At 36.3% G+C, this 13,762-nt stretch overlaps 1 long non-coding RNA gene across 3 annotated transcripts in view; it reads right to left on the minus strand.

The window, feature by feature from the left end:
* Positions 1-13,762, minus strand: part of LOC102143967 (uncharacterized) — a 365,500-nt gene that overhangs the window by 192,724 nt on the left and 159,014 nt on the right. For all 3 annotated transcript variants that reach the window (XR_010581545.1, XR_010581546.1, XR_010581544.1), the window contains one exon: positions 11,725-11,909. This is a non-coding gene — a long non-coding RNA (uncharacterized lncRNA). The remainder of the gene's footprint in view (positions 1-11,724; positions 11,910-13,762) is intronic.

Consider the following 13,762-nt stretch of genomic DNA (forward strand, 5'->3'; position numbering starts at 1 on the left):
TGAACCTAAAATAGTGATTGTTTGCTGTTCGAAATATTTTAATAGTTCCAGTACATTTATATAGCTATTTCCCCTAAAAAGTTCAAATCACATAGCATAATTATTCATTATTAGAAATTTTTGGTAGAGTCAGAAATTAACTGGACCCTAAACACATTCATAACTCTACAAAATTAACAGCAAAGTCTTGAGAAAACACTTGTGTTCAGAAACCTTGCTTCTGTTCTAGAAAATGCTTAAATTTATGGGTAAGAAGTGTTAGTAGTGTTGGAGTTAATTAACCACATGCTGTTCTGAAAATAGAGATTCCAAAATGCTGAATACCCCACTAGTCTTCTAGGTAAACTTTGTCTTCAGGTGCTCCTGAGTTTCATACAATAAATTCTGTCCCTTGAAGGTTAAATAAGACAAATACAAATTTCTCTGACAATCCCTCACTCTCCCTGTTCTTTGCTGGTTTTAGGCTTTACCTGGCTGAAGACTGTCCCTATTGTTTTCTAGAGTTCTAAGTCTATACTTGGATAGAATTGAAAGTGACTGCAGAGTGTGTAGACCTCTAGAGCTTTCCTTTAGAGAAGTGATCAGGAGTTGGTTCTTTACTGAGACTGTGATTCTAACAATTCTGGTACTCAGGGTCTGGGGTTTCTTCTAATTTAATGCCAAGATAAGGATGTTTCAGGCTGATGATATCTGATAGGGGGTTGTCCATCATTCAAAGTCCCTCAAGTTTCCTTGAAAACGCAGGTTTATAATCAAACCACTGTCCTGTGCACCCTGGGAAAGCTGATTGCTAACACTTGCTTTCAAACATCAAGGAGCTATAGTTTCATGGAGAAAGAGTGTGAGAGAGACAGAGTTGGGTAAATAAAAATGCTTTACTTAAGTAATGATAACTGTAATTCAGTTATCATTACTAAAGAGAAGCCAGGTAAATATAAATCTGAATGTAATAAATCTTATAACTTATCTAGAAGCAGCATAACATTTGCAGACAAAAGGATTAATTGCAGCCTGGAAAACCATGGAAAGCACCTGAAAGGTAATTTTGAGTTGAGCCTTGAGAGATGGTTGGTGAAGGGATATAAAGCCGAAGGGAAAAATCGTGAGCACAAGCATGGAAGTGTGGGTACTCGTGGAATGGTTAGGGTATGGAAAGTTGTCTGATAACACAGAAAGGAGCAAATACGTAGTAGATGTTGAAATTGGAAAAAAAAAAAAAAACAAAACCGAATGGAACTTGTGTATGGTGAGTTCTACACACCACGATGACGATTTGAGACTTTTCTTCAGACCATAAAAGGCTATCAGGATGTTTGAAGAGAGTAGTGACACATTGTGATTTGCTCTAATGACAAAGATTGTCTTAAATATTAATATAACAGAGGCTGAAAGACTATGAGAGCTCATCAGGATTACGCAGTGTAAAGAAGAGAGGCTTAGAATCAAAGTGAAAATAAATAAGCAACTTCTTCCACTAAGATATGAGAAATCGAGAAGAGTCTCAGTCTAGACAGGGATAAAGGTGGGAGTAGTATAAGGGATTCAATTTGGGTTCCTCCAACTTCTTAATTAAGTAGCCAGCAAGGAAACTGGGTAAGTTTGAAGGTTTCCAGGAGTGGTTTGGGGAAAAAAACAGCAACGACAAAAAAACGAATTAAAACAAGATTTGGTTTAGACTGTGCTTAAATATTATTTCAAATTGATGTAATAATGAGTCAAATGATCTCCTGAAACTCAGAATAGGAGGTGGGTGGGAAAAGTCGAGGGGACCCTGTAGGGTGCTGAATCATCCAGGACATTGAGAAGGAGTGTCCCCATAGAAAACATGAAACATAAGCCATATATTTCAGGAATTAGATTTTTGAGGAAGAAATTGTTTGTTTTTGGGGATAACAGCAGAAATTTACTCAATGGTGAATAACATCAGGAAGACATCTGCTGGAGCAGCTGTGGCCTTATTATCTCTGATCTTTCATTCTGCCTGGTGCATCTCTTCCCTGTGCTTTTCCTTTCTGGGTCTTCCCCTGTCATCTTGGGCTACCTAGTTCACAGTGTTCTATCTTTTAATTATGTTTAAATTGAGAGACAGATAAGATATAGATAAAACGCGCGACTACTTAGTGATAGAAAAGACTCACATTCAGACTTAATATTATGGTCTTATGATGAGAAACAGCACCTGGAGGATGGGGGAAAATGAAACAGAGAGAAGTTGCCATAGAACGGTGTGTTTGTCCTTGTTAGTATGAGAGGAACTAACATGTAATATGCACTTATTGAGACCAGACAGTGTGTTTATCACTTTACATATATAATCTCTTTTCATTCTAAAAACAACTTCACAAGGCAGGTATAAATATTCCCATGTTACAAACACTGAAAATAGAAATTTAAAATGTCAGAGTGCTTGCCTGAGCTCATCCAACTGGTTAGTAGCAATACTGAAGCTTGAACAAAGTCAAAAGACTATGTTCTTTTCACTATACCATATGTATACCCATGTGAAATGCAAATGTATTTTTAAAAATCTGTCATTCAAGCTAATCCTAAACTTTGGAGCATTTGTTAGTAAAACAATGTATTTCTATGCTCTGGTATATGTCATTATTTTTTAGCAGCCTATTACTATAAAACTTCGAAAGTGTTTTCAAGAAGATAGAAAAATGATGATTATTGTTATTGCCAAACCTTATGCAATAGAAGTTCACTAAAATTCTGTTGTAATTCTGTTAACCCTGTCTTCCCCATGGAAAAAATCAATAAAATGATGCTCAAATTGACACATAAGCTGTGCGGTACCACATCACATCAAGTGTGATTTTCAAAACTTGTGCTAACAAAATCTGTTAACCTGCTGAATACTTGGGCAAAAGATTTCTTTTCCTTCTGAAGAGGCAATGTTGTCAACCTCTTGAAGAAGCCTGACAAACTATCAAGCTATAGTGCCTATTTGATTTTCCATAAAAATTTCCTTTGTAGCCTCTGGTATAGTGAATCACCCTCCTTAATTCCCAATAAAACATTCAAGGCAGAAATCATACTCAAATTTAATCACGGTAACATAGTGCCATTTCTATACAGGTTTGTGACATGATTGGTATATAAGAACTGATTAGCCATCAGTGGTTTGGTCTAGTAATCCCTCCAAATGCCTTCCTTGTACTTAATATATTCATGGTGAGAAAGACATGCTTCAAAATGAAATGCGCGACTTTCTAGCTGAAAACACCAGCTGTCTAGAAATGCTTAGGAATTTCAACAGGTAAGAAAAAAATACACCCGCCATTGAAGGTGCCGTGTTGGCAGTATTGGCAATATTGATATCCAGGAAGGACGAAGATGTGCCTGAAGCAAAGAGGCTGAATTCATAGAGAGCAACACCCATCAATCTCAACTAGTGAGAAATAAATATTCTGTGATAAAAAGATTAACCTTATGATCTTTAGCCTCCTGGTAGATGAGGCTGTGTATGACTGACTCATGAATGTTGCAGAGAGCATGTGCGTGAAATCACTCAGCACAAGCCTCACAGGTCTGATTTCAAACTGTTCTTTCTCTGCTTTCTATCTTCTTCCAGAGCAGCATGCTTTTTAGCCAAAGGGTATGACATCAGAATACTTTGATTCTTGGCTTTTCACTGAGGTATAGTATCCTCTAGGCTTATAGTTCATTTATTCATTCATTTTTAGGTTCTAGGAGCTAGGGCAGGCACTATGCATATGGAGATTAATAAAACAATTTCTCTGCTTTTAAAGAGCTCCTAATCTAGGTAGACAGAGAAACAGACCAATAGAAGCAGGGTTTTAATGTAAGAAGCATGAAAGAAGTAATGAGGGAGTTTCAGGAGATCATTTGACTCACTATTACTTCGATTTGAAATATTGTATTAAAAACAAAAACAAAAACGAGTGGAACTTGTATGTGGTGAGTTCTACCATGATGAGGATTTGAGACTTTAGGCCATAAAAGGCTACCAAAATGTTTGAAAAGAGTAGTGACAGATTGTGATTTGTCTAATGAGAAAGATTGTCTTAAATATTAATATAACAGAGGTTGAGAGGCTATGAGAGCTTATCAGGATCACACAGTGTAAATAAGAGAGGCTGAGAATCAAAGTGAAAATAAATAAGCAACTTCTTCCTCTAAGATACGAGAAATTGTTGTTTTCCCAACATGTGTCCATGTGTTCTCATTGTTCAGCTCCCACTTGTAAGTGAGAACATGTGGTGTTTGGTTTTCTGTTCCTGCATTAGTTGACTGAGGATAATGGCTTCCACATCCATCCACGTCCCTGAAAAGGACTAATCTCATTCCTTTTTATGGTTGTATAGTATTCCATGGTGCATATGTACGAAATTTTCTTTATCCAGTCTATCATTGATGGGCATTTGGGTTGATTCCATGTCTTCACTATTGTGGATAGTGCTGCAATGAACATATGCATGCATTTATCTTTATAATAGGATGATTTATATTACTTTGGGTATATACCTAGTAATGGGATTGCTGGGTCAAATGGTGTTTCTGTCTCTAGCTCTTTGAGGAATTACCACGCTGTCTTCCACAATGGTTGAACTAATTTACACTCCCACTAACAGTGTAGAAGTGTTCCTTTTTGTCCACAATCTCTTCAGCATCTGTTGTTTCTGGACTTTTTAAAAATAATCACCATTCTGACTGGTGTGAGATGGTATCTCCTTGTGGTTTTGATTTGCTTTTCTCTAATGATTAGTGATGCTGAACTTTTTTCATAGGTTTGCTGGCCACATGAATGTCTTCTTTTGAGAAGTTTTTGTTTTTTTCTTAGTACTTTTTGACAAACTCTGTCTTCTAATTAGTCTTTACTTCATTAATATATAATTTAATTAATGTTTTGGTGGATTGTATTACCAAACATTAACAGGATCTTTTTTTAAGGCAGGGTTTCACTATGTTGCCCAGGCTAGATTTGAACTCCTGGCCTCAGGTTCTCTTCCCACCTACACATGTTATAAATCTCATAAGGCAATGTTTTTTAAAGAGCAGTTTTAGGTTCACAGATGTTGAAAAAGGTATTTTATTTTAAATTCTTAAACAATTTAGAAAGAAATTAAGAGAAACAAAAGTAAACAAAAGTTAGTCATTCGCATTTACTCTGATATTTACCATTTTTATTAGTCTTTATTTTATTTTATTTTTTTTGAGACGGAGTCTCACTCTATTGCCCAGGCTGGAATGGGTGCAGTAGTGCGATCTCAGCTCACTGTGACCTCTGCCTCCCAGGTTCAAAGATTCTCCTGCCTCAGCCTCCCAAATAGCTGGAATTACAGGCGTGCACCACCACACCCAGCTAATTTTTGTATTTTTAGTAGAGACAGGGTTTCACCATGTTGGCCAGGCTGGTCTGGAACTCCTGACCTCATGATCCTCCCGTCTTGGCCTCCCAAAGTGCTGAGATAATAGGCGTGAGCCAATGTGTCCAGCCATTGTTAGTCTTTATTCTTTTCAGAGGATTCAAATTTGCATGTGGTATTATTTCTCTTCCTCCTAAATAATTTCATTTATTATTTCTTTTAATATAGGTTTGCAGGCAATGAATTCTTTTAGCTTTTTTGTGTCTGAAAAAGTATATTTTGCCTTCATTCTTGAATGATATTTTTGTTGGATATATAATATGAGTTGACCAATATTTTTTTCCTTTGGCACTTTAAAGATGTAACTTCACTCTCTTTTTTATCCTCTCCTTATAGTTTTTGTTAAGAATCAGCCATCAATTGTATTGCTGCTCCCTTGTATAAAAAATACATTTTTTAAAATCTTCTTTCAAGATTTGTTCTTCATCACTGGCTTTAAACAGTCTGACTGTGATAGGCCTTTTGTCTGCTTCTGTATTTATTTATTTTTTAAAATTTTACTTTAGGTTCTGGGATACAAGTGCAGAATGTGTAGGTTTGTTGCACAGGTATATATGTGCCATGGTGGTTTGTTGGATCTGTCAACCCGTCATCTAGCTTTTAAGCCCCAAATGCATTAGCTATTTGTCTTAATGCTCTCCCTCCCCTTGTCCCCCACCTACCGACCGGTCCTGTTGTGTGTTTTTCCCCTTCCTGTGTCCATGTGTTCTCACTGACATCTCATTCAACTCTTACTTATGAGTGAAAACATGCAGTGTTTGGTGTTCTGTTCCTGTGTTAGTTTGCTGAGGATGATGGCTTCCAGCTTCATCCTCTCCACCCCAAATCAACAGAATATACATTCTTCTCAGTGCCACATGGCACTTATTCAAAAATCAATCACATAATTGGAAGTAAAACACTCCTCAGCAAACGCAAAAGAAGGGAAATCATAACAGTCTCTCAGACCACAGTGCAATCAAATTAGAACTCAGGATTAAGAAACTCACTCAAAATCACACAACTACATGGAAACTGAACAACCTGCTCCTGAATGACTCTAGAGTAAATAATAAAATTAAAGCAGAAATCAAGAAGTTCTTTGAAACCAATGAGAAAAAAGAAACAGTGTACCAGAATCTCTGGGACACAGCGAAAGCAGTGCTAAGAGGGAAATTTATAGCACTAATGCCCACATCAGAAAGCTAGAAAGATCTCAAATTGATACCTTAACATCACAATTAAAAGAGCTAGAGAAGCAAGAGCAAACAAATCCAAAAGTGAGCAGAAGACAAAAGATAACTAAGATCAGAGCAGAACTGAAGGAGATAGAGACACAAAAAAACCCTTCAAAAAATCAATGAACCCAGGAGCTGGCTTTTTGAAAAAAATAACAAAATAGATAGACTGCCAGCTAGACTGAAAAAGAAGAAAAGAGAGAAGAATCAAACAGACAACAGAAAATGATAAAGGGGATGTCACCACTGACCCCACAGAAATACAAACTACTGTCTGCTTCTTTTTAACTGTTCTATTTGGTGTTGATTTAGTGTTTATTTAAACACCAAATCATTTTTAAACACTAAGTCAAATTTAAACATTTCTGATTTTTACGAAATTTGGAGATTTAAGCCATTTTTATTTTTCTTTCTTTTCTTTTTTTTTTTTTCAGAGATGGGGTCTTGCTCTGTCACTCAGGCTGGAGTGCAGTGGCTTGATCGCAACTCACTGCAGCAGCCTCGACTTACCAGGCACAAGCGATCCTCTCACCTCAGCCACTCGAGTAGCTGGAACTACTCGAGTGCCACCATGCCCAGCTGAGTTTTATATTTTTTGTTGAAAGGGGGTCTCACCAAGTTGCTCAGGCTGGTCTTGAACTCATGGGGTCATGAGATTCAACCATCTCAGCCTCCAAACTGTTGGGATTACAAACGTGAGCCACTGCACCCAGTCCATTATTTCTTCAAATACTATTCCTGTCTCATTCTGTGTCTCCTCTCCTTCTAGTATGCCATTTACCTGTACATTCAAAATTTGATGTTATCTAATGAGTCACGGTGGCTGTGTTAATTTTTTTCAATCTTTTTGTTCTATATTGTTCACCTGAGATAATTTCTACTGACATATTCTTATGTTCATTTGCTCTTCTGACATGTCCATTTGGCTAAGTCTTACAGTAAATTTTTATTTCAGAAATTACATATTTCAGTTCTTGATTTTCCATTTAGTTCTTTTTTTTTTTTTCAGTGTCACTTTTTCTACTGAGACTTCCCATTTCTCTGTTGAGCTTTTTAATGCATTCAAACATGTTTTGTTTTACTACACTGGGATTAGTAACAAAAGACACTTGAAAATCTTTACCAGTTAGTTCCAAAATCTGGTTCATTTCAACTTTAGATTTGATTTCCTTTTCTCTTGAATGTATTCAATTTTCTTGATTTTTTGTGTATCGGGTACATTTGTATTTTATTTTTCATATTAAGGCCACTAAGTTGAAAATATTTTGGTTTTTAAATTTTTATCCAATAAGCATTTTCATAACAGGTATTTTTCTTGACTGGGCTTCTTGTGTGACAGCTGTAGTCTCTGTTCAGATCTTTTGCCTTTGGATGGATTGCTTTTAGTCTATTCTATGTGTATGCATGTTTTAGGGTTCTGTCATTGATATGGGTAGAGAAAGTTAATGGAGCCCTTCTCTGGTTCTTTCCCCTCTGGGATTCTCTCATTCTCTTCAGTATTTGCACCCTCTTCACTTCTCTATTATAAGTCTCCAGGCCAGAGAAGCAAACTTTTTCTCTCTGAACACAAGTGTTGAGTTGCCTATCTTTTCTTCTTAGGCAAGTATGCTCTCTCTAGCAAAGTGTGCCTGCTTCTGTTCATACTCTGGCAACTTCATGGTAGCAGCTCTCATCTCATTTCAGTTTTTGTCTTTGAGCTGCCTTGAGTTGGTTCCATGCATGGGTGGAGATCAACCAGAAATGTGGATAGAGGGCTTTTGTGGAAACCATTGTCTGGCTCTATCTCTTCTAGGATTCCCTGTTTATAGTTTCCTATTCACTTTTCTGATTCTTAGCACCAGAAAGATTGTATCCTCTGCAGCTACTTGTTTTTGGGGAATTGCCCTTAGTTCCAGGTCCAAAGGCAAAGAGATGAGAATTTCCTTATACAGCTTTCACAGTTTCCTTTCCTCCAAGTGAACATGAGCTCTAACTGGAACCTGCTCTGTTTCCTCCCCAGTACTTTAAGGTATTTGCTTTTGTATTACGTTCAGGTTTCATAGTTGTTGTTGTTGTTTTTAATAGGGAGGGAGGTCATTTGGTAGAATGTTAGTCTATTATACTAAGAAGCAGAAACTCAAAAACTCACATGGTGTTAGCAAAGAGCAGACAAACTTCCAGTTGGTTTTATTGCTGTTTTAAAATTCCCTGTAGGCACAAACCCCGTATTGTTTGCATGCATGCTAGACTGCTTCAAACACAATCCCCTAACCCCTAGCATGCCACAAAAACAGAATTAATATTTTCATCCAGTTTAGAATAAAACATAATGATATAAAAAGTGTAAACACACTTTTTGAAATTAAATCCACCCAATTTCAAGAAAATATGAGCTACTTAATTGCAACTTGATATAATTTCATTTGAATTAGGGTTTCTAAAATACTTGTTTATCATTATATACAACAATATGTTTGTGATTTTTTTTAGGTGGTAATAATGATTAGAACTGTTTCACTCATGCCCCATTTGGCCCTGCTTATCTTTAAAGGTATATATATCAACCTGGAGTTATTGGCACACTCTTTGCAATGTAGCAAACTGCTTCAAAAAGGAAGTCTGCCCATGTGCACTGGTTTCTAACACTCATTAGCGATAAGTTGATCTCTTAACCATTTAAATTATGCCTTTGAATTTCCTTTGTGAGATAAAAGTATCATGAGTTGCAATCTGTGCTTTTAAAACTTTGGTGCTATCTTTATTTTGGTGGTGATATTTATAGGCATAGTTCATAAACATAAGGAATTATTTCAAATGTTCTAAAATGTCATAAACAGACAATCACTCTTGCTGGCCTTCATGGAGCTCACACCCATTGCACCATGCCCTCACAGGAACCACAGAGAAGTCCTGATGGGGAAGCAGTCCTGCCACCTATGCTTTCTGTGATAAGGGAGAAAGTGGAGACTCGGATTGGAGCGGGAGAAAGGCAAACAGTGATCAACAATTTGCCTGAGGAGACAGAAATCACGAAGTGAGTATTTTTGCTCCTGGTTTGGCACTCTGTGGGAATGGAAGGAACCTAGAGAATAAAGAGGAGAGGAAGCTGGAAATTGGGATGTTTCACCAAATCTCTCCTTTCAATCTTATTTTCAGTAGTCTCCTGATTTTTTTCCCATGTGATTAGTCCACATTTTCTTTGTGTCCTCTAAGGTATCGCTGGAATTTAGTCCTTGTGTTGGCTAAAACCCTTTATCAAGTACTACAGCCACTGACATTATGGAGGGACTCTAAAGACAGAATTTGGAGAACTGGAATGTTTCTTTCTCACCTGTATTCTTTTCTTGTCCTACAAAGCGTCATCTGAATGCCTGCAATGACTTTACACAACTTGATGAAGTTTTAGCATTGTCTGTGCTTCTATGTGGAGGACATGATTAAATGATGCTTTTCTTGTAAAAAAAAAAAGAAAAAAAGGAAAACCTCGTTTTCCTTTATTACTGATGCTTCTCATTACACAGCACACTTCTATAATTTTATATTTACCCATATGACTGAAAAGCTATTTTTCTATCAGTCTCTTTTAATTTTCCAAATTTCTACTCAATTAAATAGTGCTTAGAGCAGTGCTTTTGTGGTTCCCCAGAGTGCTTTATTTCAGTGAGTTTCAATAAGTGTTTCCATTTTTTTTAAGCAAAATTAATATTATTACACTTTACCGTTAAAAGGAGATATACTACAAAGCATTTACCTGTCAGAGGGTAAATCTGATTTTAAGCAACTATTCTTTATTTTATTTTCCTATTAAATTCCAGGAATAATGAACCCAGTATGAATTTTATATCATTTCCAAACAAAGCAAAGACAGGACTTATTACATAAATAGACTATAAGTACCAATAAGCAACTCTATAATAACTACAAAAAGTAAAACTTGCTCGTTAGACATGGTGCTAAAATGAAACAAAATGTAAGAATGATTTAATAAGGAAAGAATTTTCAAGAGAAAAAATCCATATTCATGACAGAATTTGAAATACAGTTTTTAAAAACAAAATGATTAAAAATTAGATGAGAAAAAGTCTCATAAGTTACTGAAAAAAATTTTGGAAAACAAAGATATTCCTAACATATTAAATGAAGGAAGAATTTGTAATTTACACATAGGAGATTATGGGAGGTTTTATGATCTGAAAAGATCAGTGGTATCACTGGACTGGTCAGAGGTAGGTAAAACTATAACATACACAGCAACAGTTCATTAGGATCTGTGTTCCCACCAAATATCATGTCGAATTGTAATCCCCAATGCTGGAGGAGGCACCTGGTGGAAGGTGATTGGATCATGGAGGGAGTTTCTCTGGAATGGTTTATTACCATCCCCTTAGTACTGTCCTCACAAGAGTGAATGAGTTCTCTTGAGATCTGCTCCTTTAAAAGTGTGTGGCACCTTCCCCCTCTCTCTCGCTTGCTCCTACTCTGGCCATATGATGTGTGTGCTCCCTCTTCATCTTCCATCATGATTTTAAGTTTCCTGAGGTTTCCCCAGAGGCTGAGCAGATGCCAGCATCATGTGTCCTGTACAGCCTGTGAAATCGTGAGCCAATTAAACCTCTTTCGTTTATACCCAGTCTTAGGTATTTCTTTATAGCAATTTGTGAATGGTCTAATACACTCACTGTTAGTTCTTGCAGGACCACAGTATGTATTGTGCATGGTAGAAATAAGTCCTCAAAAACAGAAAACCAGAAACAAATTTGGTCAGCAGATGTTTAAAACTGAAGTAAAAATGTTCTTCTCCTATCTTTTCCTAATTTTTAGATGAATGCCCCCATCCTAAGTAAGCCCATAATACATGATACTGGCCAAGGAAATTACCTTTTTGAACCTCAGTTTGAATGTCTCTGACATGGACAATTGTCTGCCTCATAAAGGTAATGAGGGAGATTGTTAGATAGTATTTGTGGAAGTGCTCAGATTTGGAGATCAAGAAATGTTAGTTGTTTGCAATTTTCTTTCTTGTTAAATCTGGTATTCTATCTACATTTAGGGAACAAGCAAATCAATACAGACTTACAGATATCATAAACTACACATATTTAACTTCCTAATTTTTATTCCACATTTAATCTTACCTTGCAATAGATTGTCTTGTAGTCACCTCCATTGAAATCCAGGCTTTAATTTCTCTAAATTGTAATAAGAGGACAGATGTGGTAGCTCATGTCTGTAATGCTCACACTTTGGGAAGCCGAGATGCGTGGATTGCTTGAGCTCAGGAGTTCAAGGCCAGCTTGGGAAACACAGCTAAACTCTATCGCTAGAAAACAAAAACAAAAACAAAAATTAGCTAGACATGGTGGCATGTGCCTGTAGTCTCAGCTACTTGGGAGATTAAAGTGGGAAGACTGCTTGAGCCTGGGAGGTTGAGGCTGCAGTAAGCTGTGATCGTGCCACTGCACTCCAGCCTGTGCAACAGAGTGAAATCGCATCTTAAAAAAAAAAATGTAGTAAGAAATTCATATAGAATCCCTGTTCATTCTGCTTACTTATGACTCACAATAACATTTATACCATTTTTAACTCTACAATGGCTACGAAAATAGGACAGGAAGTGATTTGGTGAAAATATCAAAACCCTTTTTCTCTCCTACATGACTCCACATACATGACCTGTACTTAGAAAAAAGTCCTCCACATCTCTTGCCCATTTCTAGGATAAAATTTGATAGTGTCAGATATAAAGGAAGTATCAGAGAGTCAGTAAATAATAGGACCAAAATGATATGAATCAATAAACAAACCAAATCTGATTTGGCAAAAGAGTAAGTTAAACATAATGATTTGAATTTTGCTTGACACGTCAGAATATCTTTTTTTGCATTAGAAAAATATTTCTTGATGTCTTGGAAAAGAGATTAAGGATGATCTTCTTTTGATTGCCCTTGTGTACAAATAGGAATTCTCTTGACAGTTTTATCATATGTTGTTTAATCATTCGAAGTAAACAAAATCAGCTTTTCTTTTGTTTTAATATTTTGTCAATACATGCCTGCTTATTAGTTTATCCCAAAAGACATTTGAACTAAATTTCAAGCATAGTAATAGCTAGGTTGTGTAAAACAATATAATAGATATGTCTTACTGGATTACAGTCTACTTTAATTTTTACAAAAGTAGACATAAATGTTGGACCCATTTAAGTAAATTCTGAAGAGCAGCAAACTTCATTCCATTTCAGGAAGGAAAACATGTCACAGCATATAGCAGACTTTGAATAATAACCTTAGCTACTGGTTGGTAGTGATAATTCCTGGGAGCACAGGGGACTGTTCATATATTCTGTGTACCTGAGTATCAAGGGCTACCACTGATGGCTGTGCAGGCCTGGTAATAAATGACAAAGGTGAGTGATATAAATACATTTATAAAGATAAGAAACAGCAAAACATATGCAATAATATTGACTCTTTTGGGAGAAACTTTATTTTAGGTTACTCAAAAACTTCCAAATACCTTTAATAAGTTAGAATTTTAGAACTTGTAGGGATATTTGAAATTATCTCATACCAATTCCTCCTTTTACAGAGCATAAACATAGATATTGGACAATCTTTTAGAGTATTTATTTTTGTCTTGTTTGGTCTGAGAGAGACTGAGATGTTTAGGAGTTCAAAAAGTATTGTTTCCAATAATTTCTCCTTGTTTCTTTTAGTTTTGCTTTTCATATTTGAATGCATTCTGCACAAACTCCCTCCCCCACACATAGATGAATTCAACATCTAGAGTTTCAAGAGGAGTATATCATCATTAAATATTAAAATATTTAACAATAATTAATAAAATGCACTTTGATCCCATGGATACATTCTTTTATGGATCCTCATTTGCAATTAATTTTGTCACTGTGATGGTTAATACTGAGTATCAAATTGATTGGATTGAAGGATACAAAGTATTGATCCTGGCTGTGTCTGTGAGGGTGTTGCCAAAGGAGATTAACATTTGAGTCAGGGGGTTGGGAAATGCAGACTCACACTTAATCTGGGTGGGCACAATCTAATCAGCTGCCAGCATAGCTAGAATATAAGCAGGCAAAACAAAACAAAACAAAAAAAAATGTGAAAAGAGAGACGGGCCTAGCCTCCCAGCCTACATCTTTCTTTCATGCTG

The sequence above is a fragment of the Macaca fascicularis genome, chromosome 15 (genome assembly GCF_037993035.2).
Source record: "Macaca fascicularis isolate 582-1 chromosome 15, T2T-MFA8v1.1".
NCBI lineage: Eukaryota > Metazoa > Chordata > Mammalia > Primates > Cercopithecidae > Macaca > Macaca fascicularis.